A 19020-nucleotide genomic window follows, 5' to 3' on the forward strand; every position below is an offset into this window, starting at 1 on the left:
ACGATCATCAACGTTGCTTGTTTGCCCGGGTATTCAAGAGTACGTATAATCAGTATTTCAAACGCACAGCCTTAAGTAAATAAAACACGAGTTTGCAGGAAATAAAAATGCGACCCTTTTGTTTTACTTTACAAAATCCTACAGGCTGCACTTCCTGCAGTCAAAATGTTCAAAATGTAGTTATAGCTGTTTGTAGCTACTGTTCAAAACCATATTCCAACGAATCAAAATGTGATTCATTAGTCAGCAAAGTTGGAGCATATGGGAATTCCCAAACGAATCAACCGCGTGCATCGCATTCAACATGGGTTCCGACGGCGCGATATTCTGCTCGCCAGAGAGCTAGAACTCACAGCAAACCCCTTTCCCTCTTACCGGTTTATTCGAGAGTATTTTCATTCGTTTCAAATAACGCATCCAAGAAGTTAACGAGAACCGTTAAGAAGGACAATCGCAGTCGGCGAGCAAACAAAACCGAACATAGAGAGGCCTACTCGAGTGGAGTAGCAATGTTTCGTGTGCGTTGCGTGATCGTCGCCAGAGCCGACCGCAGATACTTTCCATTCCACCGATGTTGGTCCGTCGACGATTTGTTGTTTCGCGCTCATCGCGAGCAGATCGCCACGTTTCGAATGCGCTGGTAGTCAGTAGGACGTCCCTGGTTTAGCATTAGAATATCTTGTTTCTAGAAGCTACTGTGAGTATTAGTTAGCCCGGTGATCAATTGTACCAATTAATTGTTTGACGTTACCGTCTCTATATGATGTATTTGACTAGTGATATCTAAAAGTTATACTCGTTCGTCATCCAGTGTAGGCCTTTAAACGATCGAAATAGTAATGTTTTGGAAATTCATTTTCCCAAATTCCCATTGCATCCAATTCCCATTGCAATCGACCCACAAGCATGTAAAAATAATTGTTAAGTCATACACACGGTGAAGCAATAGCACTTGAACCGTTTACAATAGCCAAACCAATTGTACCTAATGGTATCTTCATTGTTATGATGAAATTGGGAAAACATGCAAGATAACTATTTAAAGCAAACAGCTAATAACGTTTCATCGATCAAACATGTTCCAATGCGTCGCTAATACTATTCGTTCATTCATTATGAATGGAGCGTAAATACAGAAATGACTCAGGAGTTCCCCACAAAATCTAACACCTTCAGCTCGGCACACTTCAAAAGGAACAACCTGTAAACTCATTTGCCTACAAACGTAAGATGTCGAAATGGAGATGACTTGCCGATGAAATTTGCGTTTCGTCGTTTCGTATTCGTGGTAGCAAAAGACCGAACATTGAACCAAACGAACCAGTCGACACCCACAGCACGCGGAAGTGTTTTGAAGTGTTTCTGAAGATTATAACCAACAAACGACAAACAGAAGACCTCGGACGGAAGAAATTTCAACGGGAAAGTATCGCAGAAGGGACGTGGTGTAAAAAGCGAGAGGCTAGTTCGTGGAAGTAGGGCGGTGATGAAGGACATGGGGGTCGTAGACCCCGGGGGGAGGAATCCCCCTGAGAAACGAGTACGCCGTGCTGGCAGAGGCGCCAAAGGAAAAACGTAAGAGACGAAATGCGCAAAAGGCTATCCCATTCGAGGACGACATGTCCGGAGATGAAGAACAAATTATGCTGATGGAGAGTCTAACAGCTGGCAAAAGCTTGGACAAAGTTTACCCGTTCCTGCTGGACAAAATAATCGAGAATGCAATCGGTGAAAAACCCCTAGAGGCTAGAAGGCTTAGAGACGGAAACATTTTAGTTCGTACGAAATCCCTAAGGCAGGCGCAAAAGCTTACGAATATCAAAGAATGCGTCTGGGGAAAGGAAAAGATCGGGATAAAAATTTCCGAACACCCCACGCTGAACGTAGTGAAAGGCGTCATCAGAACTGATGATATAGCGTTTCAGACGGAGGGCGAGATTCTGGAGGGGCTTAAGACCCAAAAGGCCACCGAGGTCTATATCCTCAAAAGAAAGGACAGCGCCGGAGGACCAAAACGGCAATAATTACATTTAAGCTTCCGAGAGTGCCGAGGAGTGTGGATTTCGGCCTTTATCCGCTAAAGGTGGAGGTCTATATACCAAGGCCCATGAGATGCACGAATTGCATGAACCTGGGGCACACTAAAAAAAACTGTAAATCAGAGGCAACGTGCGCAAAATGCAGCAAAGCAATGCATCAGGACCAATGCACGGAGGTCAGGTGTGTGTCGTGCGGGGAGGAGCACCACACTCTGGACAAGAGCTATCCGGTCTTCGGTGAGGTCCAGAGGATCAAAACAGAAAGGAAAGTACCGTACGGGGCTGCCAGAAGGTTGAGGAGGGAGGCATGCTCAGCGATACCGAGAAACTTCACTAACAGGGCCAGGCCACCTTTTCCAGCGCTCTAAAGAACACACAACAGTACCGACCTACAGAAATCAGCAAACAAACAGAAATAACAAGATCATCGACAACAACAACAACCACAGATTATTCAACAAAAACACCCGAAAAAGACAACAAAGAAACGACAACGCAACAAGATCAGATAGAGAACACACAGCACATGCCAAGCACTAGCAATAGTGACACAGACACAGAATGCACTAAAAACAGCAAAAGCAAGAGCAAAGACTAAAAAAACAACAGAACTCAGCACAACCCAAACAGAATCAATTATGAGAAGCGACCCGGAAAGGGGTAACACAACTAAGCGAAGAGTAACGTTAACAGACAACACTGAATTCATCTTCTCCATTGACGACGAATCTATATATACAACTGATGTATGTACCTGAGCGACCAATCAGGAAGCCAAATCTAGTTTACTAGATGTCAATTAAAATCATCCAAGCCAACATCCACGGATGGAAAGCAAACAGGGATGAAATAATAAGAATTGCTGCACAAAATGAGGCCGATGTCCTGTGCCTGCAGGAAACGTTGCAGAGAAGACGGCTACGGTGGCAGCCTGATAGCCGTAAAGAACTGCTATAATATAGGGAAGACAAACTCGGCTGATACAAATGGTCAAATACAAGTGGCCACGGCGGAAATTGTGGATCCTCACATGTTAGTAACATGTGTGTACGTGAGCCCGAGAACGCCTATAGCCCGATTCAGGAACACGATAACAAAAATAATCACTGAGACCAAAGAATCACGTGCCAGCCAAAAATTACTAGTGGGAGATTTTAATGCCCACCATCAAGTATGGGGCAACGAGCATACTGACAGTAGGGGAGAAAGTTTGTTTAACGAAATCAACGAAACAAACCTAGTCCTTCTACATAAACAGGAACAGACTTTTATTAACCAGGACCCGAACAGAGGAAATTCGGCTATAGATTTAACGATAATCTCCGCCGATATGTACCTGAAGTCAAAAAGGACTGTAAGTGAGATACAGATAGGTGGCAGTGGTCACCGGGTGATATTTACAGATATAGAAGGATGTGCAAAGAAAATGACGAAAACTGTGATATTAAACCCTAAGCGAATGGCCAAAGATATCTATAAGATGAAACCCACGGAAGACTTTCAGCTGAACCGCTTCACCAAAGAATTCAGGAAAATAAGGGAAGCGAACACTAAAGTAATCAACGTCACCCCCAAAGGCCTGGTGGGACGCTGACGTTGGACAAACATGGGACGATAAAAATGTTGCAAACGTGGAATATGCTGCCAACCGCACTTTGGACAACGAAATAAATGCCAAAAAGAAACTCGCACCTGAGGTACCTGAAGAAGTTGAACAAACAAAAGAACTGGGAGAAGTGGCTGGACAGGACAGATCAGCAAAAGTCCACCAGCGAGCTATGGCGCCTCATTGCCAAGTGCAAGGGCAGCAAGTGGGCCAACGGGAACACCAACGCGGTTCATAATAACCTGAACAAAGTAAAAGAGTTCATGATGATCAATTTCCCCGATGTCAGTAGGACAAATGCGAACAAATATAAACCACAAATCACAACAGACGAGGATCTCATAGACAAAAAGAAATGGAACAGAATACTGGAGTCAAAGAGAAACACGGCCCCAGGCATGGATGATGGCGTTAGCTATGAAATGTTGAGGATGCTGAACGAAGAGTGCACGGAAAAAATAATCAATAATCTCAATGAAAGGTGGAGAAGAGGAAAAGCAGGAAAAGAGCTTAAGGTGATAAAAAATGCGGCGATCCCTAAGCAGGGAAGAGATCTGCTGGACGCAAAAAACTACCGGCCAATAGCGTTACTGCCAACCCTAACAAAATGGTAAGCTCTGCAGTGTTAGAGATACTGCAAGAATTTGCAGAGAAGCACCTAGTCATCCCGTCCACCTCGTTCGGTTTTCGAAAAAAGAGGTCAATTCACACGGCCACGAACCTTCTCGTCAATGAAATTCACAAAAACAATCGTGAAGGATCACATACGGGAATTATATTTAGAGACTTAAAGAGTGCGTATAACTGTGTAAATGTGGAAAAACTAGCGAAAATATTGCAGGCAATCATGGTGCCAGCAGCGGTGGTCAACTGGATTTACGACATTCTAACAAATAGAACAATGAAGATCAAGGTAGGGACAAATAGCGTGACAAGGGTAGTATCTCACGGGCTCCCCCAAGGGGATGTACTGTCACCAACGCTATTTAATATATACACCCATGAATGTCATAGAGTAAATTGCGGAGGGAAAACGAGAATCATCCAATATGCCGACGACTTCGCCATAGTGGCCGTTGGCACTATCGAGCACCTACAGGCGGAATTAAAAAAGTCATTGGAATCCTTCACGAGCACAGCAAAAGAACTGGATATGGAAGTAAACTGGGAAAAAACCAAGATGATGACATTCCCAACGGAGGCAGAGCTGGACATCAGTTTGAATGGACATAGGATCGAAAGAGTAAAAGAATACAAGTACCTGGGAATGATAATTGACCAGAAGCTAAGTTTCCAGAAGCACACAAACGAAGCTATACAAAGAGCCCAAAAAAGACTGGACGTTATAAAAATGATATGTAACCGAAAAAACAACGTCAGACCCGAGAAGGCAATCCAGGTTCACAGGGCAATAATCAGAGGATCGATGGCGTTCGGAGCATCCCTGATTAATAATGCCAAAAAAAAACACGCTTGCCAAAATCGACAAGGTGATACTACACCAGTCACTCAGGAAGGTGACTGGATGTACGAGGATCACTCCAATCAACTCCCTGATGGCGCTGGCAGCAGAAATCCCGTCCAACATACGTAGGAAGTATGTAATTGCCAAAGAAATGGCAAAAGAAATGGCATATTCGGTGGCTAATAGGCAACAACTTGCCAACGTAAAAAGATCATCCACAAAGAAACGATACTCGGGACAAGAACTGTCGGCAATTGAGAATGGCACCCTCACAAAAAGGATCCCCACTTTTGTACCAAATGATTTCAAACACTGTGATATAGTAATAAGAGAAAATATGCCAGGACTTCTAGGAAGCAAAAGTGATCACAACACACAAGCTGCAAAGCAGATCTGCTGTGAGTACATCAACAAATATGCCAAAGACGGACCACGCATATACACCGATGGGAGTTTAACGGACGACAAATGCGGTATAGGAATAGTCATTCAGGAGCCAGTAGTGACAAGGGAATGGGCATACAAACTCGAGCGAAACGTTGCACAGTAGAACTTACAGCAATAGACAAAGCTCTCAAACTGGCTATCGCATGGAACGTGCGTCGACCTATAATTCTCACCGACAGCAAGGCGACCTGCGAAACATTGAAAAATGCATTGGAGAGTGACATCGTCGAAGAGACCATTTGTAATGTACTAAGCAATTGTAGGTACGCAGAGGCAACTATACTATGGATCCCCAGTCATGTGGGGATCCATGGAAACGAAAGGGCGGACATCCTGGCCAAAATAGGAACTGCCAGTGACAGGATAATCGAAATTAAGGAGAGCCTAAAGGACATTATCAGAAATCTGAAAAACCAAATGATGGTAGAGGCCAACCAGTGGTACACGCAGTACAGTGCCGACAAAGGAAAAACCCTATACCCAAACTGTAATACCCACTGAAATGTGGCATAATAAAACGAGTCTGAAATCGAAAGAAATTAGGATAATCAATAGGCTACTCGCAGGACACGATTACAGCAAATATTGGTTGGCTAAGATGAAGATTGCCAATAATGAAAATTGCGAGTCTTGCCATGAACCGGAGACAGGAAGACACAAAACCTTCTCCTGTGTAAGATACATGGTGGATAGACGAAACCGTGGCATTACGTTAGAAAGATTCGAAAAAAGTTTCAGAGAGAAGGATGCGACGTACCTCAAAACCGTAGCTAGTTTTGTGATCCAAAATAAGATAGAGTTCTCAAAGGCAATTACAGCTATGTGAAAATCGACCCACCAAACGGAAAGTGTTGAGCAGCGTCATGGGACTCTTCGACCCTCTTGGACTAATGTCGCCCTACTCAATACAGGGAAAATAATCATACAGGACGTGTGGCGTAGCGGCTGTACATGGGGTGAGAAAATCGGAGATAGCTGCTGGGAGAAGTGAAAACTGTGGACAGCCTCCCTCGCAGAAGTAGAGAGGATACGCATTCCAAGATGCTATCTAGGTGACTGGGAGTCGAAAGATGTAGAATCGATTGAACTGCACATCTTCACAGACGCAGGCGAGAGCGCATACGGTGCGGTTGGATACTTACGCGTTGACGTTCAAGGCACCATCCGCTGCACCTTAGTGATGGCAAGGGCAAAGGTTGCACCCCTAAAGCGCCAATCGATTCCACGGCTCGAGTTAATGGCCGCGGTCTTAGGCACCAGGTTGACACGAACAATCACGACAATGCTCACGTTACAAATTGACCGATGCATACTTTGGTCAGACTCGAGCACGGTATGCAGTTGGCTCAGATCGGACCAATACAAATATAAGCAATTTGTGGCATTTAGGGTCGGTGAAATTCTCGAGATAACTCGGGCCACAGATTGGCGGTGGATCCCAACCAAATCAAACGTAGCGGACCTGCTGACCAAATGGAACAAATCAGCGTTCCTGGATAGTGAGAGTGAATGGTTCAAGGGACCATCGTTTTTGTGCCAGCCCGAGCATCGGTGGCCGGCCAAAGAAACGCCGATGGAAGATACGGGAGAAGAAGCCCGAGGTATAGTGCTTTTCCACGGAATGGTGTCTGTGGACAGAATATCGAAATGGAGTACCCTGCTGAGAACAATGGCTTATGTGTTGCGCTTCATAGGTAACTGTGAGCGCATGAAGGGTGGTCTGCCGATTCACACGATTAAAGCAAGCAAAAGGCAAAAATCGCACATCAAAGCTCAACTGCCATCCGCGCAACAACCGCTAAGTCAACAGGAACTCCAAAGGGCTGAAGTCAGCCTTTGGAAACAAACCCAATTCGAATGCTTTCCCGACGAAATGAGTATCTTAACCGGCAACTTGAACCACCAGGCGATCGAAGAACGTGGAAAGATTCCCCCCCTCAAGCGTAATTTACAAGTTAGATCCGATTCTAGATGCAGACGGTGTCTTAAGAGTGAACGGCAGGTTAGGAGTGCACCCGGAAATTCCGTTCGACAAGAGGTTTCCCGTCATTCTCCCTAATGTAAGGGTATTAGTATTAGATGGGTGGTGGTAATAGTAAGAGTAGGATAATTAGTGAATAAAAAGTAGTCTGTTAAGAACTACCAAGCTGTAAAGACTTCTTTGATATTTTTCGAGTGGTATCTCGTGGAAACCAGAAGGGCAAATCGTTTACAATCTGTAGACAGGATTGGATCTGGAGTTGAGAGTAAAGCCACGGTGAAGAAAAGGCTAAAGAAGTGAAGTATCGTGTGTTGGTTAAGGATACATACTGGATTGTGTGGGAAATGAGCACGCCCGCAACACGCGCAGATAGTGTAAGCAGCGAAGAAGCAGTGCCGGGGTGTAGCGTAACCATACGAAAAGAAGCAAAAATGAGTAAATGACGAAACTGCAGCAACAGTTGGCTGCTAAGGAGGCCGAGATTGCAATGCTAAAGGGGTTGGCAGCTGAAGCGACAAGAGGTCGGGGGAGGGAGGCACGCAGGCCGGATTTTCGAGAGTTGCGCGAGTTAGTGACGCGTTTCAATCCCAAGGACGCCTCGTGTTTGTCGGCGGAAGAGTGGCTGCAGGAGATAGAGGTAACGGCGGATCATTACGGGTGGGATGGCCCCACCAAGTTGCATTGCGCGCGGTTATATCTGGAAGGCTCTGCCAAGCTATGGTGAGCCAGCGTGCAGAAGGAGGTTGCAGCGTGGAACGTTTTTGCGGCAAAATTGATGCGAGCCTACCCATCGCCACGCGATCCGATCTACTACCACAAGCAGATGACGCAACGAAAAAAGCTGAAAGAGGAAAGCATCGAAGAGTATGTGTACTCGCAGGTGGCACTCGGAAAGAGAGCCGAGTTCAGCGAGAGTGTGATAGTGAAATACGTGATAGCGGGATTGGGAGAATTTGGAACTAAATCGCCGGTACGATTAGCAGAACGAATTGATGCGATAGAAGAACTGATCGCACAGCTGAAATGGATAGAAGGAGTGCATGAGGCAGAAGAGTGTGCGCCGAAGGTTGAAAGTGCACCAAGAGTGGAAGGTGGGAATGATAAGTTCAGCAAGAAATGTTATAATTGCCACGAAGCAGGGCATTTAGCAAACCGATGTCCCAAGCCGAAAAAAGAAAAGAACAAATTTGCACAAATGAAAATGGTGGAAGAAGGCAATAATTTCGTGAAAGTAGTGGAGGTAAATGGGCAAAAGCTGAATGCATTACTTGACTCGAGCTGTAAAGTGTCGACTATTAAGAGCTCTTTGGCAAAGGGCGGGAATGAGGACACTAACACCACGTTGGTGGGTTTTGGAGGAAAGAGAATAAATGTAGATCGCGTGTTAGTGACAACGATGAGAGTGGATGAAGTAGCGTTAGAAGTAAAGCTAAACGTAGTCCCAGATTGGTCACAAACACAGGCGGTGATCCTCGGCCGCGATGTTCTAAATGGCCGCGGGATGATAATGGAGACCCGAAATGGGTAGGTAACACTCCCCAGCGAGTTGGAGGTAAAAGAAAGTGATCGAGATGGTGCAGTTGTGGGAGTGCAACCGAGAAAGTACGAGTCGATGTTCACCATCACAACCGCGGATGAAAAGGCAGAAATAGAAGAAAAGGACGTTAACGCAGAAGGTCCTAAGAAAGAGATAGTAGAATTGGTAAACCAGTATCGGGGCTGCTTCGCGACCAATATGAAAGAGTTAGGAGTGGCCAAAAATGCTGAAATGAAAATTATGCTAACGGATAAAGAGCCAGTCTATATAAAGCCACATCGAATGGCATATGCCAGAGAGGCGGCTTTGCGAGACATCGTTGAGGAATTATTGGAAGCCGGAATTATAAAAGAATCGGAGTCACCGTATAGTAGTCGAGTCGTTATGGTTCCAAAAAAAGATGGAGCGTGGCGTATGGCAGTAGATTATCGACTGTTAAACCAGAAAACAGTGAAGGATCGTTACCCGATGCCGGATATTGAGTGGTGCTTAAACAAACTTAGTGGAGCAGAGCTGTTTATAACAGTAGATTTATATTCAGGATACTACCAAATCCCGGTGGACGAGCACAGTCAAGCGTATACCGCATTCTCTACACGTGATGGTCACTACCAGTTTCTACGAATGCCTTTCGGATTGGCAAATGGGTGTTCGGTGTTTCAGCGAGCCATGAACCAAATAACGGCCAAGTTGCGAAAGGAAGGAATAGTGGCTTACATTGATGATTTGGTGATTGGTGGAAAAACGGTAGCAGAGTTGTTGATAAAGTTTGAAAAATTACTTCAGGTTTTGAAGGATAACGGATTTACGATTAATTTGAAGAAGTCCCATTTTTTCAAGACATCAGTGGAGTTTCTTGGGTTTGAAGTGACCAAAAAGGGCATTCGCCCTGGCTCAGGGAAAACCCGTGCGGCTCAGGAATTTCCCGTGCCGGAAAATGTTTTACAAGTGCAGCAGTTTCTGGGATTAGCAGGGTTTTTCCGACGATTTATTCCTCAATTTAGCGTGAAAGCGGCACCACTATTCTCGTTGTTGCCCAAGGAGGCTAAGTTTGAGTGGAAGTGTGTGCAAGCTAGAGCGTTCGAAAGGTTGCAGAAAGAACTCAGTGAGCGACCTTTATTAGTATTGTTCGATCCGAGCCGCGAGATAGAATTACACACCGATGCATAGCAAGAAGGATTGGCGGGTATTTTACTCACGCGCACAGACGAAGGCTGGCATCCAATTAGTTACTATAGCAAACGAACGTCGGAAGCTGAGCGTAAATATCACAGTTATGAGTTAGAGGTTCTCGCAGTGGTGACGAGTATAGAACGTTTTCGCCATTATTTAATTGGGAAGTTTTTTGTATTACGAACAGATTGTAGCGCAGTAAGGGATACTTATCAGAAGCGAGATATGAATGCGCGAATTGCTAGATGGTTTTTAAAGCTGACGGAATATGATTTTAGGATGGAGCATAGACCGGGAACATCGATGCGACATGTAGATGCGTTAAGCAGAAATCCGGTGGAGGCCAACGGGAGTATGGGGTACGTGTTAGATGACATGATGCCCATCGACGTTAGCAACAGCGACATTCTAGTAGCACTGCAGAGGCAGGACCCGAAAATATGCAGCATCATCGACGTCTTAGGCAGGTCTCCGATGACTGACGAAGAGAGACAGATGCAGCAATGCTATCATTTGGACAGGCATCGACTATTCAGAGTGATAGAGGGAGACAAAAAATTTGTGGTGCCAAGTCGGGTGCGTTGGAGAATAATTCGGACTTATCACGACGAGATGGGTCATTTTGGGGTGGACAAGGTACTAGAAGGGATAAAAGATAGATTCTGGTTTCCGAAGATGCGCAAGTACATTAGGGCGTACGCGCAGGCTTGTCCACAGTGCGCGTTGCAGAAAAGTAAAGTTGGCAAGCCTGAAGGGTATCTACATCCGTTACCGAAGGAACCAGTACCATTTAAAATAGTGCACATAGATCATATGGGACCGTTTGTGAGGTCCGCTAAGGGAAATATGTATGTGTTGCTCCTCACGTGTGGATTTTCGAAATATGTGGTTGCCCGAGCAGTAAGGTCGACAAAGACAGGGCCAGTGCTTAGTTTCATGGCAGAGGCGACAGCAATATTTGGGACTCCGAGTCGGATTATCACTGATCGAGGCACAGCGTTTACCTCGAGGCAGTTTGAGGAATATTGTCGCGTAAATAGCATTTACCACATAAAAGTAGCAGTAGGTTCGCCTAGGGCAAACGGGCAAGTAGAAAGGGCGAATCGAACGGTGCTCAACGCTATTCCATGCATGGTGGGCGAGAAGAGTTCGCATTGGGACGAAAGTCTGCCAACGGTACAGTGGTCGGTAAATAACATGCCTAATTCGACCACAGGGATGAAGCCAAATGCGTTAGTGTTGACGTATCAACCGCGAGATATACACCAGAATGTTGTAGTCTTAACGTTGCAGGATGAAGAAAGTTCGGCGTTAGAGAATTCGGCTGAGCTGCGTGGGCTAGCAGCAAGGGCTATAGAAAAACAACAGGCGATCCAAAAGCGATATTATGATGAGCGAAGAAAGAAGCCTGTAACGTACGAAATAGGAGATATGACGTTAGTTGAAAGAGATCTCACGGCAATGGGTCACAGTAGAAAATTAGAAGCGCGATTTAAGGGACCCTACATGGTGAAGCGTGTGTTAGGAAACGATCGCTATGAATTGGAGGAGGTTCCGGGTATGAGTAGGACGAGCCGACGGAGGACAACGGTTTATGCGGCGGATCGCATGAAACCGTGGGCCCCCACGGAGAATATTGATGGAAGATACGAGCGGTACTGATAGTGCGGAAGCGAGTAGCGCTGAAGATTGACGACATTGTAAAGATACTTGGACCTGATTGGGGATCAGGTTGTCTGGGTGTCCGAATGTAAGGGTATTAGTATTAGATGGGTGGTGGTAATAGTAAGAGTAGGATAATTAGTGAATAAAGAGTAGTCTGTTAAGAACCACCAAGCTGTAAAGACTTCTTTGATATTTTTCGAGTGATATCTCGTGGAAACCAGAAGGGCAAATCGTTTACACTAGGAAACACGACTGACAAAATCGACCGCTGCAAGATCCGTTCTTCACCGCAACACCATATTTTTATAAACCATTGACATTTGAGTCCGTCTCGATTTAACGATGTAAGGGCAGATATCGCAATACCCAAATATATGGGGTTCAATAATCAGCCACTGCTAACAACCAGTATCTTATACGATGTAGAATGGAAACCAGAAATATTGGGCTTCGTATTCCATTACGCTAGACCAGCTATGTGTTTCATGGTTAGCTAGAGAAAGAATGTTACGATACATGCATGAGCCTACACACTGCTATTCAATTCTATTGCATCAAAATACCCAACATTAGAATGGCGCATAGGCTCATTAAGTCGTTTTTGAGCGATCTGACGGCCGAATGTCCTATGGACATTCTTCGGCTTATAAAACAATTGAATTTCATATATTACTCCACCTCGAAGAGACGGTGCAGAAAGACGGCCTACATTATTAATAATACGGACTGCATGGAGTGGTTCATAGAGACCATGCGATGTAAAATGATCAAGGAAGGCTGTCTGCCAAATCCATTAAAGTACATAAAGGAAAACTACCAACAGCCGTCCATTCTTTATCTAAACCCGATATCGACGGCCGGTTCGAGGTGATGTGGTTTACAAGAAAGTGTAAACTCGATGCGCAAAACACTGTTGCTAACAACCAAGCAACAAGTTGTGCGCATGACATATGCCACCGAAACCCATGTTTGTGGCCTGTACCTGAGGATTCTTCACTGCTGCTGAGTCCGGCCAATCCTTGAGTATACCTGCGTGGTCGGGTATAACGATCCAAGGTATCCAATCCCGATAGTGATCTGTTCGACTTCCACCTTCCAATCTCCTCTTTCCGTACCCAATCCAACCTCCCTCAGTATTTAAGTAATAGCTGTAAGAATCACAATTGTAAAGCCTAAGGCAAGCAATTCTAAATATGTACTAATAATAATGATAATAGAGGCAGATATCCAATGGATATTCGGCCATGTAGGCATCCAGCGGAACGAAAGAGCTGATGCCAAAATAGGTACCAACAGTGATAGAACTATAGCTAATCAGGGCTGCCTAAAAGACATAATCATCGAGCTAAAGAACCAAATGATGGAAGAGGGTAACCACTGGTACTCAAAATGCAGCAGCGAAAAAGGGAAAACATTGTACAACATCCAAAGGGCGCTCATAGTAAAAATGTTGCACCCCAAGACGTCACTAAAAGCCAAAGAAATTAGAATCATCAACAGACTATAAGCAGGCCATGACAACAGCCAATTTTTGCTGGCCAAAATAAAAATCATTAATAATGAAAATTTCGAGAATTGCCGGGTACCCCGAAACAGCGAGACATAGCAAATTATTCTGTGATAAACAAAGAATAGGACGAAAAAGCTGTGATATTAGATTAGACAATTACGAAAGCAGTTTCAAGAAGAGGGACACAAAATACCTGAAAGCCATAGTCACTTTTGTGATTAAAATCAAGAACAACTTCTAACAGCAGCCAATCCAAATGGACCAGAGTGACCTACCGCACAACAATCAAACACCGAGTAGGCCCTGGGGCACAGGCACAGGCATCAACCGGCAGATCACTCAAACCATGAAACAAGTATAAATAAAATGAAAGTAAGACAGAAACGTCATAGAGAACATCAAGTAAAAGATGCGCAGAAAAACGAAACATGTAGTTAGGAATATGCAGAAAAATGCAGAAAGCAAGTCTGAAAAGGGGTACTTACCAAATTTCCCTGAGTTAAAAGCTGCAACTTGTTCTAATCAAGAGCGGATAAAAGCACCAGGCTAACCCTCGTCCTACCGGCCGCTCTGCTTTTAGGTTTAGGCACCGAGATATTCCTTCCAACAACCAGCCGACCAGCAGACCAACGAACTAGCACTAAAAGCATAAATATTCTTATTTTAGGACTTACTTTGTTTTTGAAGCCTTCATTAAATCTTTGCTGTAAGTACTTCGTCCACAGTGTACAGGTATTCACTTCGTCGATTTTTGCTGGAAAAAAATATCATGCTATAAAACGCCAACTGAAATATTTCATCAATCACAGTACCTCAATAAAAATGTGGAAGCTTTCTTTGGTATCGAGCAGAGCTAGAATTTAGAATCAATATTAGTTCGAATGAAATTCAAAGACCATTGTGGTCTACACAACACCATAAACATTCACCGCAGACAATACTGGTCTCATTTCTCGTAAATGCTTCTCGCGACATCCTTGCATGCATATTGATGGGATAGAAGCAGCTAGAAGAACAATTTAAAACACGAGTATCATGCTGTTGAAATACCCGGCTTAGCTATTTTGACGGCAAATGCAATTCCGATAAATTAAGCTGCATGTTCGTTCGGTATATTTCATTTAAACAATATTCTCAACTTACCTCAAACACATCTTTAAATTTCGCAATGCACGAGGTCACGATCCACAGCAAAAGAAATTTCAGGGCACACAGTCAACGGCTTAGCCTCAGATCTGCAGGATACCAAACATACCCGCACGCATCCCAAACGGTTTCACTCCAACGACGCCATTTTGTTTCTGCACTGTTTTCTGCGCCATAGCTAAAACGCACTACTCTCAAACAAAGCCAATTTTCTCTTTTCAATCTTTACCAGGCTGCTTCGTTATTGCACCATTTTTTTTCCTGTAATGAAATCGGCCGTACCCTTTTGAAACACACACACACACACACCCGCATCCAAAAATCCTCGTGGCTAGAGTTCTACAAAAAAGACTCACCTGCATTTATAAAATCCTTCCACTTAACCATAATTCTTAATCAAAGTACAATGATGCACCATGTTAACAGTAATTACTGCACATAATTACGCTAAAACACCACTTAAAAACCACATAAAGCCGCTTGCGTTCAGCAGACAACGCAGAGCACAAATTTCACAAGCCATCTTTGTTTCCTTGCTCTCGTACTCTCGCATACTTTGATAATTGCGCGTTTTTATCGTTTGCGGTAGGCCGTTGCCAGAGAGAGAAGACGCGAACGTGAGAAGAGTCAGACCGAGTTTTCATTGTCTGTGACAGCTGAAAAACTGTTGCAGATACATCGTGCTTTTTTTTTTTCATAGGGACAACATTTTAAAACGTAACTTAATTGACGGTTTGGATGCCTCAGCGAGACTGTTGGTGGGCAGAAGTCGTGCAATGTTTTTTTCCCAAGCTGATCAGCGTTTTCCTGTGGCCTGAATGTATTTCAGTGTTGTTGTAAAAGTCAATCATGCTAATTTAATCGAAAATTCGCTCAAGAAAAACAGCCATCCAAATGTTGTTTCTATAAAATCGATGCTAAATGAACTAAGATTCACCATCTTGACTCTATTGAAAACCATAGTTAATCAGGTTTAGACCGAAATGCCTATGCAACTGATGAAGTAAATGACGATTCAGAGGCAAACGACCCACCTCCGGGCTTTTCCATTTCAGAGGAAAAATCACTATCAGTAACATTGAAAAGTTGCATGATAGAGATGAAATTACGAACATAAGACATTCTAAACATCTAACAAGCGCAAAGGAAATGGAAGGGAATCATTATCAATTAATCAATTCACAAATCATTAATCTTTAACATGAGCCGTCCGGTTTTGCGACAAGCATGTGTGCGAAGTAAACATCCGCACCGCATCGTGATCAAGGCTATACAATTTCAATCATTGGACTTTATGCCATTCAACTATTATTGCAGATCTTTCGATGATCGCAATGAACCCGTCAGCTAGAAATTCACCTAGGGTAAGAACATAAATAGGCGCGACAAGATGCTTCATCCGCTTTTTGGAATTGTGTGTTAAATGAAAGATAGTTATGTAAAATGAATGTTAAATGAAGGAAAGTTATGGAAAGTTATGTATGATACCTGAACCAACCTCTGATTCATTCACCGTATCTCAATCATTTCACCCATTCAGTTTTATCTCATGCCATTTCATAACTCTCACAATCTACACTTCAAGTTGGTTTACAGTTCCTGTCTATTGCGTTTTAGTTGTCAATTCCTATATTATACTTAATCTAATATCTTGTGCTTTTATCTGCTCCATTTCATTCATTCTGATTTATTTTAGAAGTAACTTGCCTAACAACTTTCGTTTCTTTTATGATTTGCAGGATACATTTCCGACCTTTGCCTAATTTCTCTGATTTTCCTAACAATTGGTTTTCCCGTACCCTCAATAAACCGCATCGTCAGCGTTAATCACCATCAATGTTACCACCACCAACCTTTGCAGCGAAAACCAGGAATGCCAGTACGTCTCTAGATTTTCCAAATACAGTTTGATGTATCCATTGTGTTGCTCTCATCCAATTTTATATCCTGAATACTGTTTCGCAAACCATACATTGCGGAATGTTTGATGTTCGTACATGATCAGGTAACTGATATGACGAAATGTTATCGTTGTAGACACAAGTCAGGAGACCATTGCGCATTGACATCCTTCGATTAATTGAGATTATACAGAAGCTGGAGTGAAATTCAAAAGATATTCTATTCCCATCAGTGTTTTTAGTTATTGTGTGATCCATTTATTATAACCGATAATTCGTACCATCCAACGGAAATATTCATAAGCACTCGTCCAGTATGTTGTTGCAGAACCGTTCCAGGTAATGAATTTCTTCATTGTTTCTGTGCTGTGCTTCGCTGTGATGTTACTTCGGTTTTATCATTACTGCAGAGGATGGTGATCGGTTGGAATGTTGAGCACTTTTCTTTTCGCCACCAATCTTCATAATACTTTAAAGCAGCTATGCTCTCGATGTACGTGTCGATGCTGCTTCCACACTCCCAATCAATCGATGTTGCTCCACAATAACTGCAGGATGGCCAATGTTGAATAACTAATGAAGCTATGTTGTCGAAGAGCTTCTTTTGGTGATGTTGTTTTAGAAGACAACGTTGTCGTTGAATTCAATTGAATACCGTTGTCGTTTTTTGTAGCAGATTATGAAGCGATCGTTTCATGCACGATAATTGGATAATCAAGAGCATTGATACAAGCATCCGAGCATGGTTTTCTTATTGCTAAGATTGGGGTGGATCATTGAAGCGATCAAACTGCGATTTGGCTTAAGGATATAAGTCCACCAATGCTGCTCAATCCTATTCCCTGCACTACTATCCTAATAACTACGAAACAACGTGTTGCTTAATATTACTTAAAAAATAAATAGCTCCTTCCTCCAGTGGATTTTCATTGAAGAAGAAAGTGGTTCGAATCGATGCTCTGCCATAATTGAGATGTTTGCGTGAAGCTGATGTAGTACCAAACGCATCGAAGAATTGGGCCTCCCTTTGAGTCTTGAATAAATCTCTGAAAATAATAGAAAAAAGTAATCTTGTACATTTCTTGAAAATTACAAATAAATGTACACTCAATTTATTCGCAACTGCGAAAACAACAATCAACATACCTTGAGTTTAGATGAATCGTACTCGATACCTTCTCGTTGGTAGTTGACATTCTACTCATTGTTTCATGGATTCGAGGAAGCGTTTTCTGATCTGTAATTGAGACATGTTTCGCACATCGCAGGTGATGCTGACTCCTTTTGCGCGATTCTTGTAAAGGATGATGCCTTTGGTTTCAAGTTGCCGTTACATCGCAGTTTCCATAACATTATCCATTCCATTGTTCTTGTAGTTTCATGTTGTTTATGTAATATCATTTCTTTACCATGTTTTGTTTGCGATCAATAGTTTTAATTAAGATTGGTCAAATTTCAAAGTAAAACTCTTTCGTCTTTAGTACGGAATTTATATGAGTGATGTACGCGTCTTGAATTTCTGAGACTTTTTTGCGTTATTTTTTTACAATCATAAAAAGACCAAAACCGATTGTACAAAGTGTAATTCTTTTGTATTGGTATTCTGTCGTCCTTGGTCATTCTAGGGATCGCTATAGTTTACATTGAATATTATTGATAAAATCACGTTTCTGTGTTTAAACGTCAATATTCTAGTATTATGTTTAAGGAAGGCAATCTTGTTCAGAAAAGATGTTTTTCATTTTATTAATTACGGGGAAGTTTTTTGTAATGTTTCGCTCTTAGGTACCTAGTAAGTAAATAGACAAGCGTGGCTATGGCCTTGCTTGGAAGATTCTGGATAAATTTGAAAAGCGATTCGATGACTAAAATCATATCTCAACCCGGAACCTGCTGGTATTTCGGCATACATTCTGATTATGAGCTTGACAGAAATGTACCGCATGCTATATTGACTCCACTGCTTCAAGGGTTGGGGAGTTTTGTTGCCAGACCGGCCGCTCCCAAGAGATGCTAGGACGATGTTGCGGACACCAAGTGTGGCACCAAGTGTTATAACACAAATAGAACGCACAATATTGGCACAGATTATATTATTTCCCTCCATTGATCGCCAACCTCCTGCTCCATAATACGGATGCTCCCTCCCTGCTCTCCCATCTCCCTCCCTACGACCCATCTCGCCGCCTTCGCGACAGACCACCTTTCCTTATTTCCCCCCCCCCTCCCCTCCCGCCGATCGAGCTTCGGAGCCATGGATCCTTTTCTACGGGCGATTTTTTCGTTTTATACCGTCAGCTCCCTGTTAGACTTTAATTTCCCAATCTCCGTCTTCCGTTCGCGCTCTTCGTGCCTCCATGTCCACTAGCAATTAAGATTCCAGTATGTAGGTATTTATGTATAGCCGTCGGCGAACGATATTGAAATACATAATAACAATAATAATAATAAAATGTATGGGTAAGTACATCGAACACTTACACCCTTCATTTTTAATTATAATATTTTTCTATTCATTTACATTAATTTTACTTTCTTCTATAAAAAAGT

The 19020-nt window shown here is 43.2% G+C and overlaps 1 protein-coding gene and 1 long non-coding RNA gene across 2 annotated transcripts in view; one reads left to right on the forward strand and one right to left on the reverse strand.

The window, feature by feature from the left end:
* Positions 1–600: 600 nt before the first annotated feature.
* Positions 601–19020, forward strand: part of LOC125948066 (protein yellow) — a 31333-nt gene continuing 12913 nt past the window's right edge. Inside the window, exon 1 of the mRNA XM_049673739.1 lies at positions 601–697. The gene's annotated coding sequence lies outside the window, so the exon portion shown is untranslated. The remainder of the gene's footprint in view (positions 698–19020) is intronic.
* Positions 13490–15078, reverse strand: LOC125948072 (uncharacterized). The gene is made up of 3 exons (XR_007468549.1): positions 14567–15078; positions 14236–14429; positions 13490–14177 (listed from the first exon to the last, which is right to left on the reverse strand). It is a non-coding gene; the product is annotated as an uncharacterized LOC125948072 (long non-coding RNA).

The sequence above is a fragment of the Anopheles darlingi genome, chromosome 2, assembly GCF_943734745.1.
Source record: "Anopheles darlingi chromosome 2, idAnoDarlMG_H_01, whole genome shotgun sequence".
NCBI classification, from domain to species: Eukaryota; Metazoa; Arthropoda; class Insecta; order Diptera; family Culicidae; genus Anopheles; species Anopheles darlingi.